The sequence below is a fragment of the Euprymna scolopes genome, chromosome 11, assembly GCF_053919585.1.
Source record: "Euprymna scolopes isolate OS-2025 chromosome 11, ASM5391958v1, whole genome shotgun sequence".
NCBI lineage: Eukaryota > Metazoa > Mollusca > Cephalopoda > Sepiida > Sepiolidae > Euprymna > Euprymna scolopes.
In genome coordinates this window covers 146460970-146484836 of record NC_136492.1, presented here as the reverse complement: position 1 = coordinate 146484836, position 23867 = coordinate 146460970, and the positions used below count along the sequence as shown (strand labels likewise).

General features: G+C 36.9%; 1 protein-coding gene across 1 annotated transcript in view; it reads left to right on the top strand.

Annotated features, from left to right (window-relative positions):
• The window catches only part of LOC145288101 (neuroendocrine convertase 2-like), a 415880-nt gene that overhangs the window by 24880 nt on the left and 367133 nt on the right, over positions 1 to 23867 (top strand). The gene's annotated exons all lie outside the window — the stretch shown is intronic.

The window sequence follows — 23867 nt, the reverse complement described above, 5'->3', positions numbered from 1 at the left end:
ACAAAATAGACTGCGTGGTTTAGTGGGGGATGCCCTTTTCTCTACCCTGCAACCCCTCTCCCACAGAAGCGATGTTGCGAGCCTATCCTTGTTTTATCGTTATTTTCATGGCAGGTGCTCGTCTGAACTCCAATCCCTGGTCCCCCCTCGCCAATCTTTCACGAAAAACACCCGTCCAGCTGAATCCACTGTGAAAAATTTCCCCCACTCTATATCTGTGCCTAAATCAAAACGCGGATTCCATGAACAAAGCTTCTTTCTTAGAACTGCACGCCTGTGGAACTCTGTTCCGTCTGCCTGCTTCCCACCTGACTACAACTTGGATGTCTTCAAGTCCAATGTAAACAAATTCCTAATGAACCGCCCCCCTTAAGTAAACACTTCATCAAATCTCCACACTAACGTGATGTACTTGCAATAACCCTTATCCCTGAGTGGCTTCCGGGCCTTGATAAGTGGTGATCACTGTGTAAAAAAAAAAAAAAAGAAAAAAGGGTTATACAAAGTACATAAGATGATTAACACATTACCTTCAATTGTTGAATGACGATACGAAGACACAGTTACAAAAATCGATGGTGATTCTTTATTTTATTGGATTGGTCGAAATGATGACGTCAGGAATTCAAATTCGTTTCTACATGGTTAAATGTTCTCCCTTCGCTTCTAAAGGGACCCTCCTCTGATCATGTTAACTCTTTCCACCGACTTTGCTGACTGCTCGAACCTGTCGTCCCGACTCTGGACTCTCCTTGATCTGACTAAAACTAGCTTCTATATTGAAAAATTCCCTTTCTGATATGACGTGAGATGTATAGCTCTAAACGTGATCGACTCACATGGCTTAACATACGTTTCCAAAACGCTTCTGCAGGCAAAAAATTCTCACTAACCTATTTTCCAATATATTTTTAAATTGTATTGTTCATTATTTTTTAGCTGACCTTTTTAATTCAATTTCCATAAAAGAATTCAATTTTTTTTACAAACATATCTAAACTATTTTATATGAAAATTTAACAATGCGAAATTCTAACATTCCATTTCCTGAATCTATCTCTGGACCTTGCTTACAAAGTTCGAGTTTCGGCTTATCCTAATTTCATTTTCCACTTATCTAAAGTTCTTACTTACAGGAAAAGGGGACAGATCTTTTTCCTGTAACACTACCAAAATATGCGACCGGAATGCGCATATTTCCTAAAATGATATGTACTGTTGATAGAAATTGTCAGTATTTGTTGGAAGAGTTTTCTGTATTAAGAACGGCTCTGTTACACGCAGAGAACTTTTTCAGGTGCTAAAGTGAAAATAAAAAACGCAAAAATATAATGAACATCGTCTCGGTGGGGCACAAGCCTATAATACATTGATCTGAAAAGAGGCACTTTTAAAACGGGAGTCAAAGGGCCAGATGATTAGGAACCCTTGCCTCCACCCCTGCACGTAATTGGTATAGCTTAGTAGTATTCGATATTTAAGCTGATAATTTTCTTCGGACTTAAACGTTCACACCCAATGTAAAGATTATACACGAAAAGTAATTGATTCCTGACAATCTCGTTGCTAACCACAACGCTGAGTACATCATTTGATGCTAGAAATAATTTTTAAATTTGAAAAGCGTTCGAACTCATGAATAAATTTCTTGCAAAAATTTCCTCCAAAACGACTTGTACACGATTACCATAAGTTTATTTCAAACTGGTTTAATGACGCTTATCCTCCTACGAAACTTGTCCTTACAAACTTTGTTACTAAGATTAAATATGCTCTAAACACGTCAGTTCTCACAAACCACTGAAGTTAAAAAAGAACTATTTTTTTTCTGAACGTTCTTTTGTCTGCCTTATGCGCCCCCATACACTCCTCCATACACTCCTTGTCCCAATCCGTCTTCTATGTGCGGGCGTTTTGTTTTGGTTGTCTGATTTATTTTAAAACGCTAATTTACCATTCCGGTTTTTTTATTTGGTTTTGGAGTTTTTATTTATTTTTACTAAAATTTTCAAATAAACGGTTTTCTTCAAGTTTGGAACGGTATTTTCATCAACTAAAAATGAAAATCTAATTTCTTTCAAAACTTGTGAATTCTTTCGTTCTGAAACCCAGGCATCCGTATTTTTTCTGGTTACGTGACCACAATTTCTCTACCACAGGATTTTGATTATCCTGGGTATGTGGCTACATCTCGTCGTAACACAATTCTGTAGAAAATGAGGCAACTTTCGATAGACATTTACATTTAGAAATAAATTTTAAGTCTAGTGAGTTTTAAATAAAATGGCGCTTTTTAGACCTTTTTTTCGTTAGAACTTCTAGATTATCTCTTCAAAGGTTTATCTAGGTTTCGAATGTTGGCATAAGACGTATTTTGTTAAAGATGAATATTAGTATTGTAATTTAAATTATCTAAAATAAAGTTTTAATTTCATTTATTAATATTTTATAACTCATAAATTAATATAAAAAAAGATCGGATGATTGATTTTTTTTAATTTTTTAAAATCGGAAATATTCCCCTTTTAAAATAGGTTCACTTTAATTTTATATTCTTGTGTGAAGACTTCAATGTTCACAATGTGAAATGGTTAGCCCACTCAAACAAGGGAGATAAGACCAGGTTTGGTCAAGATTTCTCCATTGCTTATGACCTAACTCAGATTGTCCACAAACCCACCTATGTAGCTGACATTGATGATCAGTATGCAGGTCTCCTAGACCTTTATCCCACAACTTGCCCAGGGCTATGTTCAGCTTCCGATCTGTCCCCACTGGGATCTTCCGACCATTCGGTTGTCTCTGTTAAGATAAGAAAAAAATGTAATAAGTCCTCAGACGTACCTCTCCACCGTACAGTACATCGATACTTAATGACTGACTGGGATAGCTTTTTTAAAGAATGTTTTACCAAGGCCCAGAAGCCACTTGAGGTTAAGAGTGAACAGTAGTCAATTGGACAATATAGTAATCGTTAGTAATGGAAATTCGGTAAATTTGTTAACTTAAGTGGAACAGCTCATCAAGAACTTGTTTATGTTGGACTTGAAGACAATCAGATTGTAGTCAGCTGGAAAGCAGGAAAATGGAAGACAGTTCGACAGGCGTACACTAAGAAAGAAGCTTTGTTCATGAAATCTACGTTTAGGTTTAGGCACAGATGAAAAGTGGGGAGAATTGATAGATTGAAGCCCAGTCAAGCACTTGCCATGAAACTAACGATAAAGCAGAGACGAACATCTCTTCTGTGAGATAGAGGTTACAAGGAAGAGAAAAGGACATATCCTACGAGGCTACGAAGTCTATTTTGAACTCTATCAAGGCAGGACGTCCTGCCCAGATGTGGCAACAGTACTCCATCCTTGGACATACCTGGCTCTTATATAGATAGAGAATGCATCAGCAGTGATCGATCTACTAGATCGATAGAAGGATCCCGCTATTTTTCCAGCGGCCCTGGCAACAGATTTGATGTACATGTTCCATTTCAGATCAGGAGTAAAGGTCAAGCCCAAAAGCTTGTCAAAACATGAGGCCTCCCCAAGACGAGAGCCATTCATGTCAATTGATACCAAATGGGGATCAGAGCGTTGATGATGTAAAGATGGAAGCATGGTTTTAGATGCATTAAAAGTAACCAGCCACTCCTTTCCCCATTGTACAACGTGATCAAGATCAGAGGAGAGAATCTGAGAAAACTTGGTTGCTTACGGTCTTAGATGTGCTACCATAAATGGTAGTGTCATCAGCATAAATGTCTACAAATGATGTAAGGAAGTGATTTGGAAGATCATTAATGTAGATCCGAAAGGGAGTTGGACTCGGGATGGACCCCCTGAGGGACTCCAGCATTAATACTATGAACTCTGATTTTTGCCCATCAACTACTACTCTTATGAACCTATCTGTGCTGCTAGAAAAATAGTGGGATCGTACTACCGTTCCAGTAGATATCTCACTGCTGATGCAATTCTCTATCTATATAAGAGCCAGATACGTCCAAGGATCGAATACTGTTGCCACATCTGGGCAGGAGCTGCTAGAACAGCTTATCCTGCCTTGACAGTTCAAAATAGGTTTCGTAGCCTTGTGGGAGGGGCATTTTCTTTCCTTAAACCTCTTTCCCACACAAAAGACGTTGCGAGCTTCTCTCTGGTTTATCGTTATTTTCATGGCAAGTGCTCGTCTGAGCTCCAATCTGATCCCCTCCCCCGTCCTAACTTTCACGGAAAACGCATCTAGCTGAAACCACTATCAATAATTTCCCCATTCTTTATCTCTGCCTAAATCAACTCAAAAGTTTCTTTCTTAGAACTGCACGCTTGTGGAACTCTGTTCTGTTTTCCTGCTTTCCAACTGACTACAATATGGTCGTCTTCAAGTCCAATGTGAACAAGTTCTTGATTATCCGTCTGCTTAAGTAATCCAATTTACCAAATTTTCACTACTAACAATTAAGGCATTTTCCCCATTGACTACTCTACACTCATTAACCCTTATCCTCAAGTGGATTCCACGCCTTGATAAATGGTAATTCCTTTGTAAAAAAAAAAAAAAAAAATCCTAGATAACCAGTTTATAAATATTTGAATGAAATCACAGCGGTAATAGTTGTGGCCCAACGGTCTTTAGTAATACAATACATCTTATATCATGTTTGAATATAGGGTTACGTGGCAGTTTATCATTTAGAACTGCTTTAAAGCTTCACCGCTCACTCATTTTTCGACCAAATTTCAAACAATTTTTACAGTTTATAGATCACCTTCTCAGCTATATTGTGAACATTTTTTTCAATTTTCATTCAGTAAAACAAGTTATGAATTTTCTGGTGTTCAAAATTGTAAAAATATGTAAGGAGGTGAGCGACGCTTTTTATGACTGGTTTCCTTAGCTTCAGCGACTACTGTTGCTACTAATTCGAAAAGAGAAGTAACAAATGAAAAAGAATGAAAGGGGGAAAATTGGAGATTTTATTGAAAGCAGACGAATGCCATTTTATTACATATGAAATTAAACAAAAAATCAAGTGCCTTTATAGGAAGCTTGGAAAAATCCTGGATTACAATAGAAAAATGCAAACATAAAAAGTAATATGGTTATGCTTAAACATGGAAAAGTAAAGGACTAGTTGTTAAAACTGGAAAAGAAAAGGACAAGATATTTAAAAAAATATAAATTTATAACTTAAAATATTGCAGCATTATGAATTTTTTAATTCAATTTATAACATATAATCAATTAATACTGCAATATTTTAATTTATAAATTTATATTTTTACTAGAATATCTTGTCCTTTTTTTTTTTCAGTTTTAAGAACTAGTCCTTTACTTTTCCATATTTAAGCTTAACCATATTACTTTTCATGCTTGCATTTTTCTATTGTAATGTATGTACAGGGATGAAAGTATGTAGAAACAGGACTGGGTCTATTCCACAAAGTAAAAGACCAACCAAAAATGACGGAAGCAAAGACAATTTTTGGACATCGCATATGCAGAAATAAGTCATGGAACTAAAAAAAAATAAACATACAAAATACAAATAATTAAAAACATTAACCGGACTATAATGAATGTTCATATTTCAAGTAAACCTAAAAGATGTACACTCGGTTATCTTTATATATATATATATATATATATATATATATATATATATATATATATAAACTTCTACAAACTAGAAAAACCAGAATATAAAAAATTAAACAAAACGTCACAACAAATTATAAATCTTATATTGTCCAGAAAATAAACTTTGATAGTAAAAAAAAAAAAACTGATAAACTAGATATTAGCAAAAGAATAAATAAGCTGCATGAGAAAGAAACATAAATACTTTTTTTTTTTTACATGGGGATCACCACTTACCAAGGCCCGAAGGCCACTCAGGGATAAGAGTTATTGCGTGAACAGTAATCAATAAGATAGTATTGTAGTAATCATTAGTATTGGAGTTTTGATAGTGTCTTACTTAAGGAGGCGGTTTGTCAGGAGTTTGTTTATGTTGGACTTGAAGACGTCCAAGTTGTAGTCGGGTGGGAAACAGGCAAGCGGCAGAGTTCCACTGGCGGACAGTTCTAAGAAAGAAGCTTTGCTCATGGAATCTACGTTTGGATTTAGGCACAGATAAAGAGTGGGGGAAATTATTGACAGTAGTTTCAGCCAGGCGGGTGTTTCTCATGAAAGATTGGCGAGGGATTGGAGCTCAGACGAGCCCCGGCCATGGAAATAACGATATAACAAAGACGGGCTCGCAACGTCTCTTCTGTGGGATACAGGTTGCAGGAAAGAGAAAAGGGCATCCTCCACTAAACCACGAAGTTTATTTTGTACTGTCAAGGCAGGATAGGCTGTTTTTAGCAGCTCCTGCCCAGATGTGGCAGCAGTATTCCATCCTTGGACGTACCTGGCTTTTATACAGATAGAGAATTGCATTAGTAGCGAGATATCTTCTGGAGCGGTAGAAGGATCCCACCATTTTCCCAGCGTCCCTGGCAACAGATTTGATGTACGTTTTCCATTTCAGATCAGGAGTAAAGGTCAAACCCAGAAGCTTGTCAAAGCATGGAGCCTCCCGAAGACGAGAGCCAGCCATTTAAATTGATGCCAGCTCGGGATCAGAGCGTTGATGATGTAAAGATAGAAGTTTAGTTTTTGGATGCATTAAAAGTGACCAGCCACCTCTTCCCCCATTGTACCACACGCTCAAGATCAGAGGAGAGAGAATTAGAGAGAACTTTGTCATTTACGGCCTTTGATGTGTTGCCATAGATGGTCGTGTCATCAGCATAGATGTCAAAGAATGATTTAAATATGTGTTTTAGGAGATCATTGATGTAGATCAGGAAGAGAGTTGGGTCCAGGATGGACATCTGGGGGACTCCAGCATTAATACTGTGGGTCTCTGATTTCTGGCCAACAACCACTACTCTTATGAACCTATCAGAGAAACGATTTAATGATTGAGAAAACATTTCCAGTAACACCGTAGCTGGAAATCGTGTGAAGTAGGCCCTTATGCCATACCTTATTATTATAATACTATTAAAAGATCATAAATCTAATTTCCCACAAAACCCCTCAACTAATAAATCCTACCATAACAGACATAGACAAAATCTGTAAATAATTTTTGAAAGAACAAATCCAAAAGACCTATAAACTCCACCTATGGATTAATACGGCTGAAATGATAAAATGGTTCTCCAACATTGAAAACAAAGAAATGCTTCTTTTATCCAATTCGACATTGAAACTATTACCCCTCAATCACCAAAGGATTTTTCGAGATTTTAGAATTTGAAACTCTTACCTCTGATATATCAAAGGATGAAATTGAAATAAGGAAATACAGAACTGTACTACTAAGCAAAACAGATCAGTGGATTAAAAATCAGGTTGGCCTTTTTGACGTTTCTATGGGATCTCTAAATTCGTCCCAGGTGACCGTAGTCGGATTATATATTTTGTATAATTTAACAAAAGATATTGAAATAGAAGATATAGGTTTATACGGAGATGGACTTAAGGTCATAAGACTCGAACGGACCTAAATGTGAAAAAATGAAAAGGATAATCCTCAAAGAATTTAGAAGAGTAAACTTAAAAGTCGAAATAGTTTCAAATACCAGAAATGTTAATTTCTTGAACGTCACTCTAGATTTAAAAAACAAAATATACGCAGATAACACCGACCCCATATATGTAAACCCAAATTCAAACCATCCAAAATCTATAATTAAATACCTCCCAATTTCTATCAGAAAATGAATAAGTTTCAATTTGTCTAATGTCGACATTTTTAACACTCACAAACTGTTCTATGATAAAGCACTTAAAAACAGCGGATACAAAAATACAAAACTACAATATATCCAGCCTACATCTAACACTAAAACATTCAGAAATAAAACAAGAAAAATCATATGGTTCACCCCCCACGCCTTCAATTTAAACATCAAAACAAACTTAGGAAAAAATTCCTTAACCTAATAAAACACTCTCCACTCTCAATAAGATATTCAGTAAAAATAAAATAAAATTAAGTTATAGCGAAACTTAGAAAAAATAAAGAAACATAACTTGAAGATTCTAAATAGTATATTCGCATCAAATAAAAATAACAGTAAATACTATATCGGTATGGCCGGGAATACATTCAAGGAAAACAAAAGTTAATTAGAAAATAGTAAATCTATTGCATCACGTTCAGCTTATTATAAAGAACTTATTAAAATGGAAAAAAAAAAGCCAAAACATGTTCCTCACTTAGCTCCCCATGTTACCCTTGCCTTTCCAAAAAATATTTATCGTACGATTTAAAGACAGGGATAAGTTACTCAATAAAAGATTAGAAACCTCCATAAACTGCAGACATTATAAAGTAATCCAAATATTACCTCTTAATTTTACCTCCTCCACCTTAAAAAAAAAGATAATCGTTATAATGTAAGTATATATTTTCTGTAATCATTCATATGTATGTATGGGTTGTGTAAATTTGTATATATTGGTGCCGCTGTATATGCGGACCTGTCTTTATACCTGTATGCGTGTCGTACGGATGTTTGTACACATAATTCATGTTTGTTCAAATATTTGTATATCAATTTGTATGTATATCTACTTACTAACGTTTAACTATTCTGTAAGAACATTGTTGGTTTTAATATATGTATACACATCCCCTTGGGGTGCTGGTGACACCCAATGCACTTATTTAGCATGGCACCCTAATCAACTAAACTTACCAACAATTAAACAATACCAGTTACATAACACCCTCTATAAACTAACTACCCAAACTCGAGGATTTTCTCCCAACACTGTTCAATTTACCTTCTTTAGCACTAAATATACGAATCAAGAATTTCCCTCACAGGTTTATCTACCCCTTTCCCCCAACATAAAAAAAATTAAAATATAATTTAAATTCTTAGAATAAAACACTTTAACTTCCAGAAACGACTTTCAAATAGTTCTCAGCTATACATTTAGCTTCTCGAGAAAACCTTTAAAAATATTCTTGATAAGAGACTGATAAAAATATCAATATACAATAATACACATTGATAAAAATTATAAGCAATAAGATAAAAATTAGAAAATAACGTATACACAAAGGTAGAGTAGTCTTTATAACACACGGTATATATGAATTTTTATGTACGTGTGTGTGTATATATATATATATATATATATATATATATATTAGTATAGACATCTAAGCATACCGAAAGCTAAAACTACCATTATTTAATAAGCTTTAATATTTTAACTTATTAAAGTACCAACCAAAATAAAATCAACACACAAATTAATAATTGATTTAGTTAAACCATATATGGGCTTATAGTATCTGTACTGTTTTGTGTATAGGTATACGCGCATACGGAAACAAAATAAAAAGACAATATAACTAGTATTCAATAAGCTTAAACACTAAAATATAAATTAATAAAAGTTGTTACAAGTAGAAAAACAAATACACATAAATAAGAATAATAAAAAATAAAAAAATAAACTTAAAATAAATACATAAAACTGAACTAAAAACCAACAATTTTTTAGTGAAATTTGTCAATAGCTGAAACACCTCAATGACCTGAAATTGGGTGCTGACTATCGCGCATGGTCTTTAACCATGACAACCGTGCTCAATCGGCTTCCATTCTTCTCTCTCCCCCACTGTATTATATTACTCCTCCTCCTTACTACTTCCTTAACCTTAAACTACCCTTTCAACCCTCCCTTCTTAACCACCTCCATTCTCTTAACAAAAACCGGTTCTTCGGAATTAACTTAAACTCATAAGAACTTTAATTCTGTCCATCGCCACTCATAGCGAATCTTTTCTCCTCAAAATTTGAAATGGTCTTGAACCTTTTCAGTTTTTGTACCTTAATTTTTCTTGACTTATGATATCTTATATGATTGAAATGGTCTGCACATCGTAGCAAGATATGACTTTATTAACATAAAGTATTTTTTTTTTAAATGTAAGGCAAAATGGGCTTCAGCGTTTCCGAATTCCACAAAAGGCTTTTTACATCGGGGTTCTTGCGTCGGTTACATTCCAGAAGTTTTCACATACTTCCCAGATCGTAATATCTCGCATTCGCAAATGGACATCGTTTCTATCTTTTGTTGATTCAGTTAAACATAATTCCCACAATGGCGTCGTTTCGGGTGTTTGTTTGGCTTTTTCGTATAAAGCAAAACTGTTCGAAAAAGTGGCAAAACATTCTTGGCGTTCGGGACGGGATTGATGCTTCACTTGAGTTAATTGGTCTTTGGTCAATGTATGGAAAACCTTCATACTGAGACAATTACTATCTACTTGGATACTGCCAGAGTGCCCCCATTTTTTTTCTTTTTTTTTTTTTTTTTTTGGAGGGTAGCTAGTTTTCCTCCACATTAAAAACGACCTTGTGTCTAATTTGCTTTCATGGGGAAGGAAATATCAAGCATTTAAATCATCGTATGTTCGATTGACTGTGTTTAAACTCAGCGCATGCACCTTCTGCTTGTGTGATGGGGACATCGGCTAGCACAATACGTTTTTTTTCCCCCTCCTTCGCGTTATGGGTTCTATACTATCTATTTTTTTTTTTTTTTTTTTTGAAACCTCCTTTTTTTTTCCTTTGTGTTATAGGTTCCAGTCTAATACCACTTTTTTTTTTTTTTTAACACCTCTTTCCACTCTGTTATCCCCTCACCCCACCCTACTGGGCCGCTTTTTATTCCTACAATTACTACACCACCTCAACACACCCGGACAACGCCAGGTTCCCCCATTAGTCTTCTATGATATAAACGGCAAACGTCTGTGAGTTTGTTAGTTTATTTGCATGTCTGCTAAAAACTTTTGACACGCGTCGGAACGTGACGAAATCAAGATTGTTTTAAACCTCGAACTTTCGGACGACAAATATCGAAAAAATTGGCTAAAAACATTAATTCCTTCACCCTCAACGGGGCAGTTTTCTACAAGATTCTGTCCTGAGAAAATAAAGAAACTTCAATATCAAAGAAAATATTTTAATCTTAAAATGAGTTTTACAGATTATAGAACTAAAAACAAAAACCTTTTCTGAAATAATAAGAAATATTTTGCAATGAACAAGCCATGAAGAACTTGAATATGATAAACAATAACCTAAAAATTACTTGCGTTCAAGAAACCTAAACGAATCTGGCATCTTTTACAGATACATTTACAAAATCAATAGGCCAATGGCAGGTTATCGATCAATAGCTAGCTCTTCAATCCTTATAAAAAGTCAATATCAAATAAACTACTTCAGGTAAACATCCACCTGCAGGTAATAGCAGTAAATGTTATACTCTACAGCATAAGAAAAATATACTCAATATACATTCCATCAAAGTATATAATTAAGAAATGACGACTTAAACAAATTGATTTGTGGGAAACTTGAGAAACGTCAATGTGAAGTTTCAAACGAAATTTGTAAAATCATAGAAAGAATACTTAAAACAACAGGTCCATGCTAAATAAATCCTATAATTATGTACAAGAAACCAGTCGTCCATTGACTTATTTGCACTTCCTCCATTTTCCTGACCTTTATTTGGAGAACCCATGATGACTAACGTGAAAGTGACACCAATATTTAAAGATACAAATAAATAATTGGCGGAAGACAAAATACCCCGTTGACAAATACACAAAACTAACTAGCAAAAATATAAAGACCTCTATACATCTGTGCTAATCATGCACACTACAATTTTCCCTACAATATCTATGAATAAATAATCGAAAATAGATGTTTGCTATGCAAAATTAGAAGGTTCATTTACAGAATAGTTAACATCTCCATATAAAGAATGAATTTTTTAATAATACTAGCAGTTCAGCCCGGCTTTGCTCGGGCCCTATGTATTGTTCATAACTTGCTCTATGCGTGAATACACTTGATGTAAGATTTTAAATGTTTAGACCAAAATTTGTCTGAGTAATTTCATTTAACATTTATTTTGGTCTCAAATCAAAATACAAAGTTTTACCCATGTCCAAGTTACTTACATCTAAAATTCCAAGTCTTTAGACCCAAAATTGGCGGATGAATTTTGTAGAATCTTCAAAGGCCAACTCTTTCAATGTTGCCCTTTTGGCAGCCAAATTTTCGCTCCAAAACTGATTAAAATGCTTACCGCATGTCTGAAGTATAAACTTTAAATGTTTAGCCCAAAATTGGCTAAATAGTTTGCTAGAGACCGCAAAGGTCGAATCTTTTGAACATTGACTGCTTGGCAGCTCAAAATTTTGACCCCCAAACCGATTAAAAAGTTTGCCCTATTTCTGAATACTTTATGTAAAATTTCAAATGTTTGGACCAGAAATGGGCTGAGTAATTTGGTAGACCACAGAGGTCAAATTTTTAAAACTTGGACTCCAATTTTCACTTCCCCAAACATTTAATTTTTAATATTTTTCGGGCTCAAATAAAAAAGCTTGATTCATGTAAATGTACATTTAAAATTTCAAGTGTTTAGACCCAAATTGGTGGAGTTTGGTAGAGTTTTCAAAAGTCAAATCGTTGAACTTTGACCCCTTATATACTGGGACTGCTGTATTGCCATTTGGTGAGTGGATCTGGACCATGCAGTAGTCTCTGGTGGGGCCTCTCGATGCCATACTAGTGGGTAATTGTTACGGCTTTACCTTTTTGTGTGCTACAAATAAAAAAAAAAAAATTTTTCCTGTCTTTTTCTCTCTTACTTTCCCTCTCTGTACTGCTCTAACCAAGTATGCCGACCTATTCCACAAATCCCAAAACCTCAACATGAAATATCTCCAGAATAAAAACTCGATTAAACCTAGAACCCCATCTTCCAGCGTAGACCCCTACTACCAGGTCTCCTTCTCCAATATCAGGGGTCTACGTTCCAACCTTCCAGAGGTTGAAACCCAATTACAGGAGACAAAACCGGACATATTATTTCTATGTGAAACTGGAATAGGGCCGACCACTTCCCTAGATGAGTTCATAATTAATGGATACTCCCATTTAACAGCTAAATCTGACTCCCAAGATCGCCATGGGCATGGAATATGTGCCTACATTAAGGATGGCTTCCCATGTGGCAGGGATATCTCTAGAAAAGATCCTAATTTACCCTATATGTGCTTCAGGGTTGCACTTGCTAACACCACTGTATTTATATTTGCCCTCTATAGGCCCCACAACAGCGGAGTTACTATCTTTAAGAGCATATCTGAGAAAATAGACCACATACTGTCTTCACATCCCTCGGCTAACATCCACATCTGTGGTGACTTCAACGTCCATAACGTGGAATGGCTAACCCATTCAAATAAGACAGATGATGAGGGGAGGTTTTGTCATGATTTTGCCATTGCTTATGACCTCACTCAGATTGTTCGCGAACCCACCCGTGTGCCCGATACACCCAATCAATATGCAAGCCTCTTAGACCTTTTTCTTTCAACTTCCCCTGAGCTATGTTCATGTACCGTTCATTCTCCTTTAGGATCCTCCGACCACTCCGTCGTATCAGTTAAGATAAAAACAAAATGTAAGAAGCCATCAGACGTACCCCTCCACCGTACTGTATACCGATACTCTATGGCTGACTGGGATAGCTTCCGTACATTCATATCTGATTTACCTCTGCACTCCATGTTTAAAAAGGAAGTGTCCTCTATAGTATCAGATCTGACCGAATGGTTAATTGTAGGCATAGACCAATTCATACCATCTAAAAAATTCCAACAAAAACCTAACAGCCAGCCATGGTTCTCCCCAGAATGTGCTGCTGCTATCGCGCACAGAAATCACTTTTTCCATAACTACCAACGTAATAGATGCACTGAGACTAAAGCTGCTTTCAGGACTGCCAGCAACCACTGTAAAAGAGTAATAAAAAATGCAAGAGAGCTATATGCCCAGTCTGTTAAATCCAAGGTAGCTGATCAGCGGCTTGGTTCCCACCAGTTTTGGCAAATAACAAATAGGATCTTGAACAGAAGTGTGCGTTCTATCCCAACCATTATCAATGGACCAGAGGTTATCTCGTCAGCATCAGACAAGGCCAAACTATTTGCAAAGAACTTTGCAGCTAATTCTACCCTATGCGACGAAGGCCATCAACTCCCCATATTTCCTCCTATAACACAGAACAAGCTAGGTAACATACAAATATCCGTGCATGAGGTCGCCAAGCTAATAAAAAACCTAGATTCCAGTAAAGCAACTGGCCCTGATGGCATCCCAATTATAGTGTTAAAAAAGCTTCAACCAGAACTTGCTCCCATACTTACGAAACTATTTAAGCGCTGCCTTAAGGAGAAGTGCTTTCCGACCCCCTGGAAGACCTCCTCAGTTTGCCCTGTATTTAAGAATTCAGGTGATAAGTCATCTCCCTCTCAATACAGACCAATAAGTCTTCTCTGTGTTATGAGTAAGTTACTTGAATCAATATTAAATAGAGAAATAGTAAACCACCTCAGCAGGAATAACCTTCTTAGTGACACACAATATGGTTTCCGCTCTGCAAGATCTACCGCAGATGTGCTGACGGTTATATCCCACAGGATTAGTGAATCTCTTGACAAAGGCTTCCTTTCTAGGGCAATTGCTCTCGACATATCAAAGGCCTTTGACAAAGTATGGCATAAGGGTCTACTTCACAAGATTTCCAGCTATGGTATAACTGGAAATGTTTTCTCAATCATTAAATCATTTCTCTCTGATAGGCTCATAAGAGTAGTGGTAGATGGACAAAAATCGGAGGCCTGCAATATAAATGCTGGAGTCCCTCAGGGGTCAATCCTGGGCCCAACTCTCTTCCTGATCTACATCAATGACCTCCCTAAACACATACTTAAATCATTCGTTGACATCTATGCTGATGACACGACCATCTACGGCAACACATCAAAGGCTGTAAATGACGAAGTTCTCTCGGATTCTCTCTCCTCTGATCTCGAGCGCGTGGTTCAGTGGGGGAAGATGTGGCTAGTTACCTTTAATGCATCCAAAACCAAACTCCTATCCTTACATCATCAACGCTCTGATCCCCAGCTGGCATCAATTGTGATGGATGGCTCTCGTCTGGGTGAGGCCCCGTGTTTTGACAAGCTTCTGGGTTTGACCTTTACTCCTGATCTGAAATGGAACACGTACATCAAGTCTGTGGCCAAGGTCGCAGGAAAGATGGTGGGATCCTTCTACCGCTCCAGAAGATATCTCACTACTGATGCAATTCTCTATCTATATAAAAGCCAAGTACGGCCAAGGATGGAATACTGTTGCCATATCTGGGCAGGAGCTGCCAAAAACAGCCTATCATGCCTTGACAGAGTACAAAATAGACTTCGTGGTTTAGTGGGGGATGCCCTTTTCTCTACCCTGCAACCCCTCTCCCACAGAAGAGACGTTGCGAGCCTATCCTTGTTTTATCGTTATTTTCATGGCAGGTGCTCGTCTGAACTCCAATCCCTGGTCCCCCCTCGCCAATCTTTCACGAAAAACACCCGTCTAGCTGAATCCACTGTGAAAAATTTCCCCCACTCTATATCTGTGCCTAAATCAAAACGCGGATTTCATGAGCAAAGCTTCTTTCTTAGAACTGCACGCCTGTGGAACTCTGTTCCGTCTGCCTGCTTCCCTCCGGACTACAACTTGGATGTCTTCAAGTCTAATGTTAACAAATTCCTAATGAACCGCCCCCCTAATTAAACACTTCATAAAATCTCCTAACGTGATGTACTTACAATAACCCTTATCCCTGAGTGGCTTCCGGGCCTTGATAAGTGGTGATCACTGTGTAAAAAAAAAAAAAAAAAAAAAAAAAAAAAAAAACCCTTGATATTCAAATTTCTGGCCGAAAACCAATTAAAAAGATTTTCCTTAATCTCAATACTCCTTATGTCAAATCTCGAGTCTGTAGACCGAAAATTGAGTTATTTGGTAGGGAAATGCGCACACACTCAGACATATGAGAGCGCACGCGCGACTGTCTACCTCATTGAGATTACTTTCGGTCAGAAATTTTGGCCTCCTCTGCTGCCAGTCATCGCAGGTTCGCTCCACTGGACATGAGCATTTGGGGTTCAGAGGGTCTCTGATGCGCAACAGATACTACACCTTGCGCAATTTAGGAGCCAAGGTGGAAAGTCCTGTGGCGATGGAGTGAGGATAACGATGGTTTGAGAGCTTGGAGCCACTTGTCCAACCAGTGCGCATAGGCAGCCGTGTGTGATGGTCGCAGGGGTACCGAGGGGATGACGATACCCTGAGGCAGCTGTACGGATGACGAAGCAGCCCTGTTCAGGGATAGCACTACTTGCCCTGGAAGGGGACGCCTCTATAAAAGATGAGGTAAACAAAGCTCATCCAAAGACCATCTGACTGTCAAACCGCGGGCAGTGGATCTCCAATCCAGCGTTAACAGAAGAAAAATAACACTCAAGACTTCAAAATTGCTATATGGAACGTCAGAACTATGCTTGATACGGACTTAGGTGACAGACCACATAGAAAAACAGAACTCATTGACCTGGAGCTCGAAAATACAAATATCGACATAGCTGCATTGCAGGAGACAAGACTCAGTGGGTCATGACTATAATACATGAAGCCCTGTTCTCGGAAAGTTTGGGAAAGGAAATCCCAATTCAAATAGAACTTACTTTGTGCACGGAGTTTGAACTGGCAATTACAGACACTTACTTTCAACAGTTGGATAATCGTTACTACTCCTGGGAACATCTCAGGTCAAAGAGATGCCATCTCCTGGACTGTTATCACAAGAAGGAAGGACCTCAAAGATGCCAAGAACACAAGAGCTATGCAGAGACCAGATTGTCAAACAGACCACTACCAAATAAAGTTCACGATAAAACCTGCATACAGCAGGGCAACAACGAAGCACAAGAGAAGGCTAGACACATCAAAGCTCGGAGATAGACAATGGCAAGATAGACTACAACTTGCAATCAACTCAGCATTGGAACAAATCACTGATCCCGATTCACCAGAACAAATGTGGAACTTGCTAAGCAGGTCTGTATTCTTCACTGCGGCAGAGGTACTTGGCTACACAAAAAAAAAAAACGGAATGTGGACTGGTTCAATGAAAATGACCAAGAAATTAGAAATGCAATAAATGAAAGAAACTGAGCATTAAAATCCAAGCTAAATAACCCAACTAGAACAAACCAGAAAAAGCTGAAATAAGTGAGGGCAGAAGTCCAGGAAAAGCGAAGAGAAATGAAAAACACCTGGTGGCTGAAAAAAGAGGCAAGCGGACGAAAACAATTCTGCAGGTTTCTTCAGATCACTGAAGGAAGTGTATGGCCCTAGATCCCAGATGACTAACACCCTCTTATCCGAAGACGGAAACACTATACTGAGCCAACCAAAACAGATAATTCAAAGATGCCAAGAGTACTTTGGCACCCTACTGAATGAAAATCCAATACGGATGAGATCTTAAGCTACATAATAGTCATCCCCGGCAGATGGACCTGAATGACACACCAACTCTTGGAACATATAGGCGGAGCAAAAATGCTTTATTAATTTTATGGGATAATCTCTCATTCAAAGAATGTTCATATTTATATATTTTTTATTTTATTTATTTCCAAGGGAGTCACCCCTTATTAAGGCCTGGAATCCACTCGAGATTAAGGGTTAATGAGTGTACAGTGGTTAAGGGGAACATGTCGTAGTCATTGTTAGTAGTGGAAACTTGGTAAATTGGATTAAGAGATTGGCTCATCAAGAATTCGTTCACGTTGTACTTGAAGACCACCATATTGTTGTCATACTTGCTCTTATGCAGGTAAAGAATTGCATCAGTAGGGAAATATCTACTGGAGCGTGAGAACGAGCCCACCATTTTCCCAGCAGTCTTGGCAACGGATTTGATGTACGTGTTCCATCTCAGATTAGGAGTAAACGTCAGACGTAGAAGTTTGTCAAAAACATGGCACCTCCCCAAGACGACAGCCATTCATTTCGATTGATACCAGACAGGATTCAGAGCGTTGATGATGTAAAGATAGAAGGTTTGAGATGCATTAAAATTAATTAGCCACCTCTTTCCCCATTGCACCGCATGATCAAAATCAGAATTGGAGAACTTGGTCGTTTACTTCCTTTGAAGTGTTGTCATAGATGGTAACGCCGTCAGCATAAATGTCTACGAATGATCTTAGGATGTGATTTGGAAAGTCATTGATGTAGATCAGGAAGAGTTATACTCGACGTATATACATTTGATCGTAATGGTAGTAATACTATTCATAACAAGTTGTATATTAACATCCTTGGCTAAATCAGTCCTCAAAATGCAATTCAACTTTTTAAAAACATGATTGGTGAACATTTTGGAAAACTTGGTGGAAAGAAAATAAAAACAATTATTTTAAAATTTAGACTGGAAAATCATTTTCGTAAATAAATTTGAGGTAAAATGTTTATTTCTGGACCATTCTGAGTTTTTTTTTTTTACCATTAACTTTAAGTGCGAATATGCAAAATTTCTTTAAAATGTAGACCCCCCCCCCGGCCGCAAGAAAAAAACGTACAGAATTTATGTTCCATTGCAAAATAATGTTTTGTTAACTGTCCTAAATGCTAGAATGTCTCGAATATGTGTGCTCATTTAATGTTCAATTTATACATGAAATTGATATCTCGCTCTAAATTCTTAAGTATGTGAATTTGTAGTTTTTGTTTTTTCTTCAGGGTGTTCACACGTAATCACCTAAAAAGTAGGATCTCGCTTATGTTTCTGAATTTTTTAAATGAGGGTTAATAATTTGTATTTTTATCATTCGGACTACTGTTCTCATCTTGAGTGTTATTCATACGTTTCGGCCGATGAACCCTCCGAGCTTAAGATGTATTTTTTCGAATGATAGAATCTTTCTATTGAAAAATGGAATCTGCGCGATATTTTGAGCAGATACATATGAGTTGTATGCTCTCATTCCATCAGCCATGAATAGCATCTTATATAGATATATTTCTCTCGCACACGTGTGTGTGTGTGTGTGTGTGTGTGTGTGTGTGTGTGTCTTAATTCATTTTTGTATCTATGGCACACATAAGACTTTAACGTTAATGTAAGAATTGGATTGGAGGAAATTTTCTTACGTCATTCAATTATAACTATATATATATATAAAACCGTGGCCATCTTTTTACGTTTTATTTATTTTTTTTTTAATAAATTTGCTATCCTAAGTATTATGTAACAGTCTGTTTGTTTTAGTCTGCAAGTGTTTCAAATTTTCTTTCAAAAACAAGCAATGGTCACGCACACGTACTACGCAATACATCACAAAAATACATAATTTACTGATAATTTTAACTCCATATTTTGTGATAAATCGGTCCGATATTTTTCACATTTTGTAGGAACAATGGTTAATATATTAAATATATATATATATATATATTTTTTTTTTAAATTTTCATTGAAGATCTTAAATTTTCGAAGGTCCTTGTTGACGTGGCATTACAGTTAGGAATTAGTTCCTACAATAATTCTTAACGAAACATTTTAGATTTTAAACTTTAAACAAATCTACGCACGAAGAAAGACAGTTGCGACCAATTTTTAAACGAATGAAACTTTTGTTTATATAAATATCTGATGCAGACCCTCTATGACGTGCCACAACAGAACTGATTATCTCTATATTCAAAACTGAGTTCGCTATCTAGTAAGAGATGTCCTCTTTTCCTACAGCATCTTTCTCACAGAAAAGGGTTTTTTACAAAAGAATAACAAATAAAATCTCCTGGCTTTATTTTCATGGTAGGTGCTTGACTGAGCTCCAGGTTGATTCCCCTATAAATCATTCACACAAATTCGTCTAGCTACGATAATTCTCTTTAGACGGAATTTCTGTGAGTAATGTTTCTTTCCAAGAAGTATTAGTTTGTTAAAAACAATAATACGGGGCTGCTTCCCAACTGAATACGATACGGTCGGTTTTAAAACCAGTGTTAACAAATTATTGCTGAACTGGCTTCCTAGATAATCAAATTCTTCCCAGTCTCAACAATCGTTACTAATCCTAACCAGATTTTTTTTTCTTTTTTGCCGAGATGTGGGTAGTGCAACACTCGGTCTCTTGAAAGAATAACAGGGACGCCAGAGAAGGTGAGCTATAGCTCTACCACAGAATACTGCACGGCGGCGTTGGCTCGCTCTGCTCATGCTCCAAAGGTCGACGTCGAGCTCAACAGGGTATGCGGGACGATTACTGGCAATCTGAAATTGACCAATCTGTTTATAGGATACCCAGAATCATTCCGCCACAGATCCGTCAAGAGGCGATAGCAAAGCAGAGCGTGACAAGCAGAGAAACAATTTCCATCCTCTATTTGGACACTAAACAGTTCCGCAGCGACTATCATCTTGCAAGAACTTTGCCACTATCACAACTGAAGCGTCTTTTCGCCTATGCTGGTGGAATGAATCGGTCAAAGATAACAATGTTCTTCCAGTACCGAAAGAATCCCTTCCAGGGATCCTTCGAATACTGTCCGACGATGAATCTCAGGATGAAGAGAAACGATGTAGTGATTATTCTGATATTGTCTTACAACCTGACAAACTTCTTAGCCGTTATCCTCGAGTGACCTTTTGACGTTTTTAAACGGTAACTCGTTAGTGCATACAAATGACACAATTTTCCGACAAAATAGACTTGATAAAGCAAGAATGGCAAAGCCGGAGAAGAAACCAAATAAATTTTAATGTTTTGAGAATAAAATTTTTTTAAGGGATAAGGTTTTGGTATAAAATAATTCAAGTTTCTTTTTTTGAAAATATAATTAGCAATCAATTTAAAATAATTTCCTTGGTCGGGAAGATGAAATGTTCGATTATGTTGTTGCGATGATGTCAAGGGAGAAAACATTTATTTTTCATGTTTATAGTGGCAGTAAAAATACGTGCATGTCCTCTCCAATCTGTCCATATTGATGCCTTGATATGCAAATTAGTGCCATCTATTATATAAAAGGCAAAATGGGCGCGAGCGTTTGTATGTCCACGAAAGTCTTCTTGCGTCGGTTAGATTCCGGGAGAAGTTTCCCTATACTTCCTAGATTATATCACAGATTTGCGAACGGACATCGTCTCTATCTTTTTCTGATCAAATTTTTAAAACATTCCCTCGTTCCGAATGTTTGTCTTTTTTCGTATAAAAGTGAAACTAATTGAAGCAAACACAAGCGCCTCCTGGCCTTTCGGGCCGGGACGTTTTGAAGGCAATCGGCTTTGATCAATGTGGGGGAAACCCTTCATATAAGACAATTGCTATTCATTTGGATATTGCCAGAGTTCCTCCTTTATAGAGGGAGCTGGTTTTCCTCAACATCGTGGGGAAACAAATAAAACGGCAGAAAGCTGTAAGCTTACCTGGCTTCCGGCCAACTATAAAAGCAACATTCATTTCTGTGCCTACGTGATTCTTAACTTAGTGAAATCAATGATTTGATAATTATCTGCTATGGCATAATGGTTAGCGAGAAATACAAATTACCCCACGTTTTCGAGTTCGGTCCCATATATATATATATATATATTTTTTTTTTTTTCTTCGTCACCCAAGCAAAAGTTAATTATCAATTTTACCTCCTTCACGTTATGGATACCAGCCTTTTTTTAACACCTCCAAACACCCGGGCAACGCTGGGCATCCAGGCTAGTATTTATATAAATGATCCATTTTTCAAACTCGGGTTTTACCTTTTTCTTCCCAAATACAGGCTTCCTAGAAAGAACAAGCAGGTGCTGCCGCTTGTGTACGTCGTCTCTCATGATCTTCACTATATAAGTATCGTAATGTAACTTGCTTGTAATTTCATTAAATACTTTTACAAGCAAAATCCAATCCTGGATTTTGCTAATCCTTATCCTCTGATGAGAAGGAAAGTATTTCTTCGAAACTCTGCAGATTAAGGACTATCCACTTATTTTGCGCTTCCTTTTTAAAATTAAATGTTTTATCCCTTTTTCAAAGTGTTTTTTAACAGGTTTAATTATTACTTGTTCTTATTATAAGCTCTTTCGTATTTGGTTTTATCGAGATTTTACATCTGGTTGAGATTACTTTATAAATATTAATATACTTTAGTTTTGCCATCTTGAATTATTTTAGTAACCGTAACTGTAATTCTTATTTCATATATATATATATATATATATATATATATATATATATATATATATTATGGCGTTCAACTTCAAAAGATCATAACTCTTTTCGTAATAGACTTTATTAATCGAATAAATAACGATTTGAATCGACATATTTTTGCCGACGGGAACCTGTTTATTTAACCCATTAGCATAGAAATACGTAGTTCTGGGAACGATGAAGGCCGATTCGGTATCATCTCGGGTTTTGAAGCATTTTTTGCGCATGAAGTGGAGATGCTTGAAAGTGATAATCGGTGGGCGAGAGGTCCGGTGAATATAGCGGATGAGGCAGTCTCGTAGCCCAATCTGTTCAGCTTCTCTAGGGTCAGTTGAGCAACATGCAGGCGAGTCGTAATGGAGAATTGGTCCTTTGGTCAATATCAATCTCGGACACAGACGTTGCAGCTGCATTTCGTCAACTTGTTGGCAGTACTTCTCCAATATATAATCGTTTCGCCCGGATTTAAGCTGTGATGGATGAACCAGCCGCAGACCACCAAACAGTCACCATAACATTTTTTGGTGCAATTTCGGCTTGTTTTATTCCTTGATTTGGTGTTAGTAATCAGTTTTCTTTTAAGTCTTATTAAAAGAAACCGTCGTTTTAAAAAAATTCTTAAAATTTACTGAATTTTGTTTAGGTAAAAAAACAAGTCAAAGACTTTGTAAACAATTATCTTGGTTTTGTTGTTTTAAAAAAGATTGTCCTTAAAAACTATTCATCGATTTTGTGTTAATAATCAGTTATTGGTTTTATGAAATAAAAAATAAATTCATAAAAAAGGTAGCAAAAGTTTTTGTGGTTGTTTTTCTTTAAAAAATGTGCTTAAATTAGTCAAGTCTCAATTGTTAGATTTGACACACTGCTGCCAAAATTCCTTAGTCCAAAAATTACACTCTCTGCTCTTACTCTATCAACGTCAAAAGCATTTCTGCTGATCGAACTCACTTTTTCAAAATCACATTCCAAAATGAATGCCCTCTGAAAAAAATCAGGCCTTTTTTATCTCCAACCAGGAGAATCTGATTTGAAATCAAGTGATAACATTGCACGTATATAGAGATAAAGTGGCCATTTTTATTTTTTCTTCATTTTTGGTCCACCCAGATTTGTACAAGTTGCACAATGCAAGTTTGTAACAACTTTTTAAACATTTCAGACCACACACCACCACCCTCGATTTTTAAGGATCATTTTACATTACATAATCTCATGCTCATACTGGCTCTGTGATCTGTGCATTTCCCCTAGCCCACCATTTACATAATCGGTTTCATGGACAACACACCTTAAATCTAAAATGTGCTCCAGCATTCCATCTAAACTCAAGTTGTTAAGGGATTGTACCCTAGTAATCACTCTTTTGCATTGTGTTGTACATTACGCATTTGGGAGTTTCCGCTTCCCCTATTTGGATTCTGGAGGGTCGTGCTCATCATTTTCTGGGTACATATCCCTTTGATGTCTCCATTCGTATTTAAAAATTGATGCCTGTGGCACGGTGTCCCCTTTCTGTCCGACCTTGGGAGCCATGTTGTACCAGAATGTGACCTCTTAAGATGATATCCTTTCTCTCAGCTATTGGTTTCACCATCCGATGATGTCGCTCTACTATTCCATTTTCTCTGGGCCTATA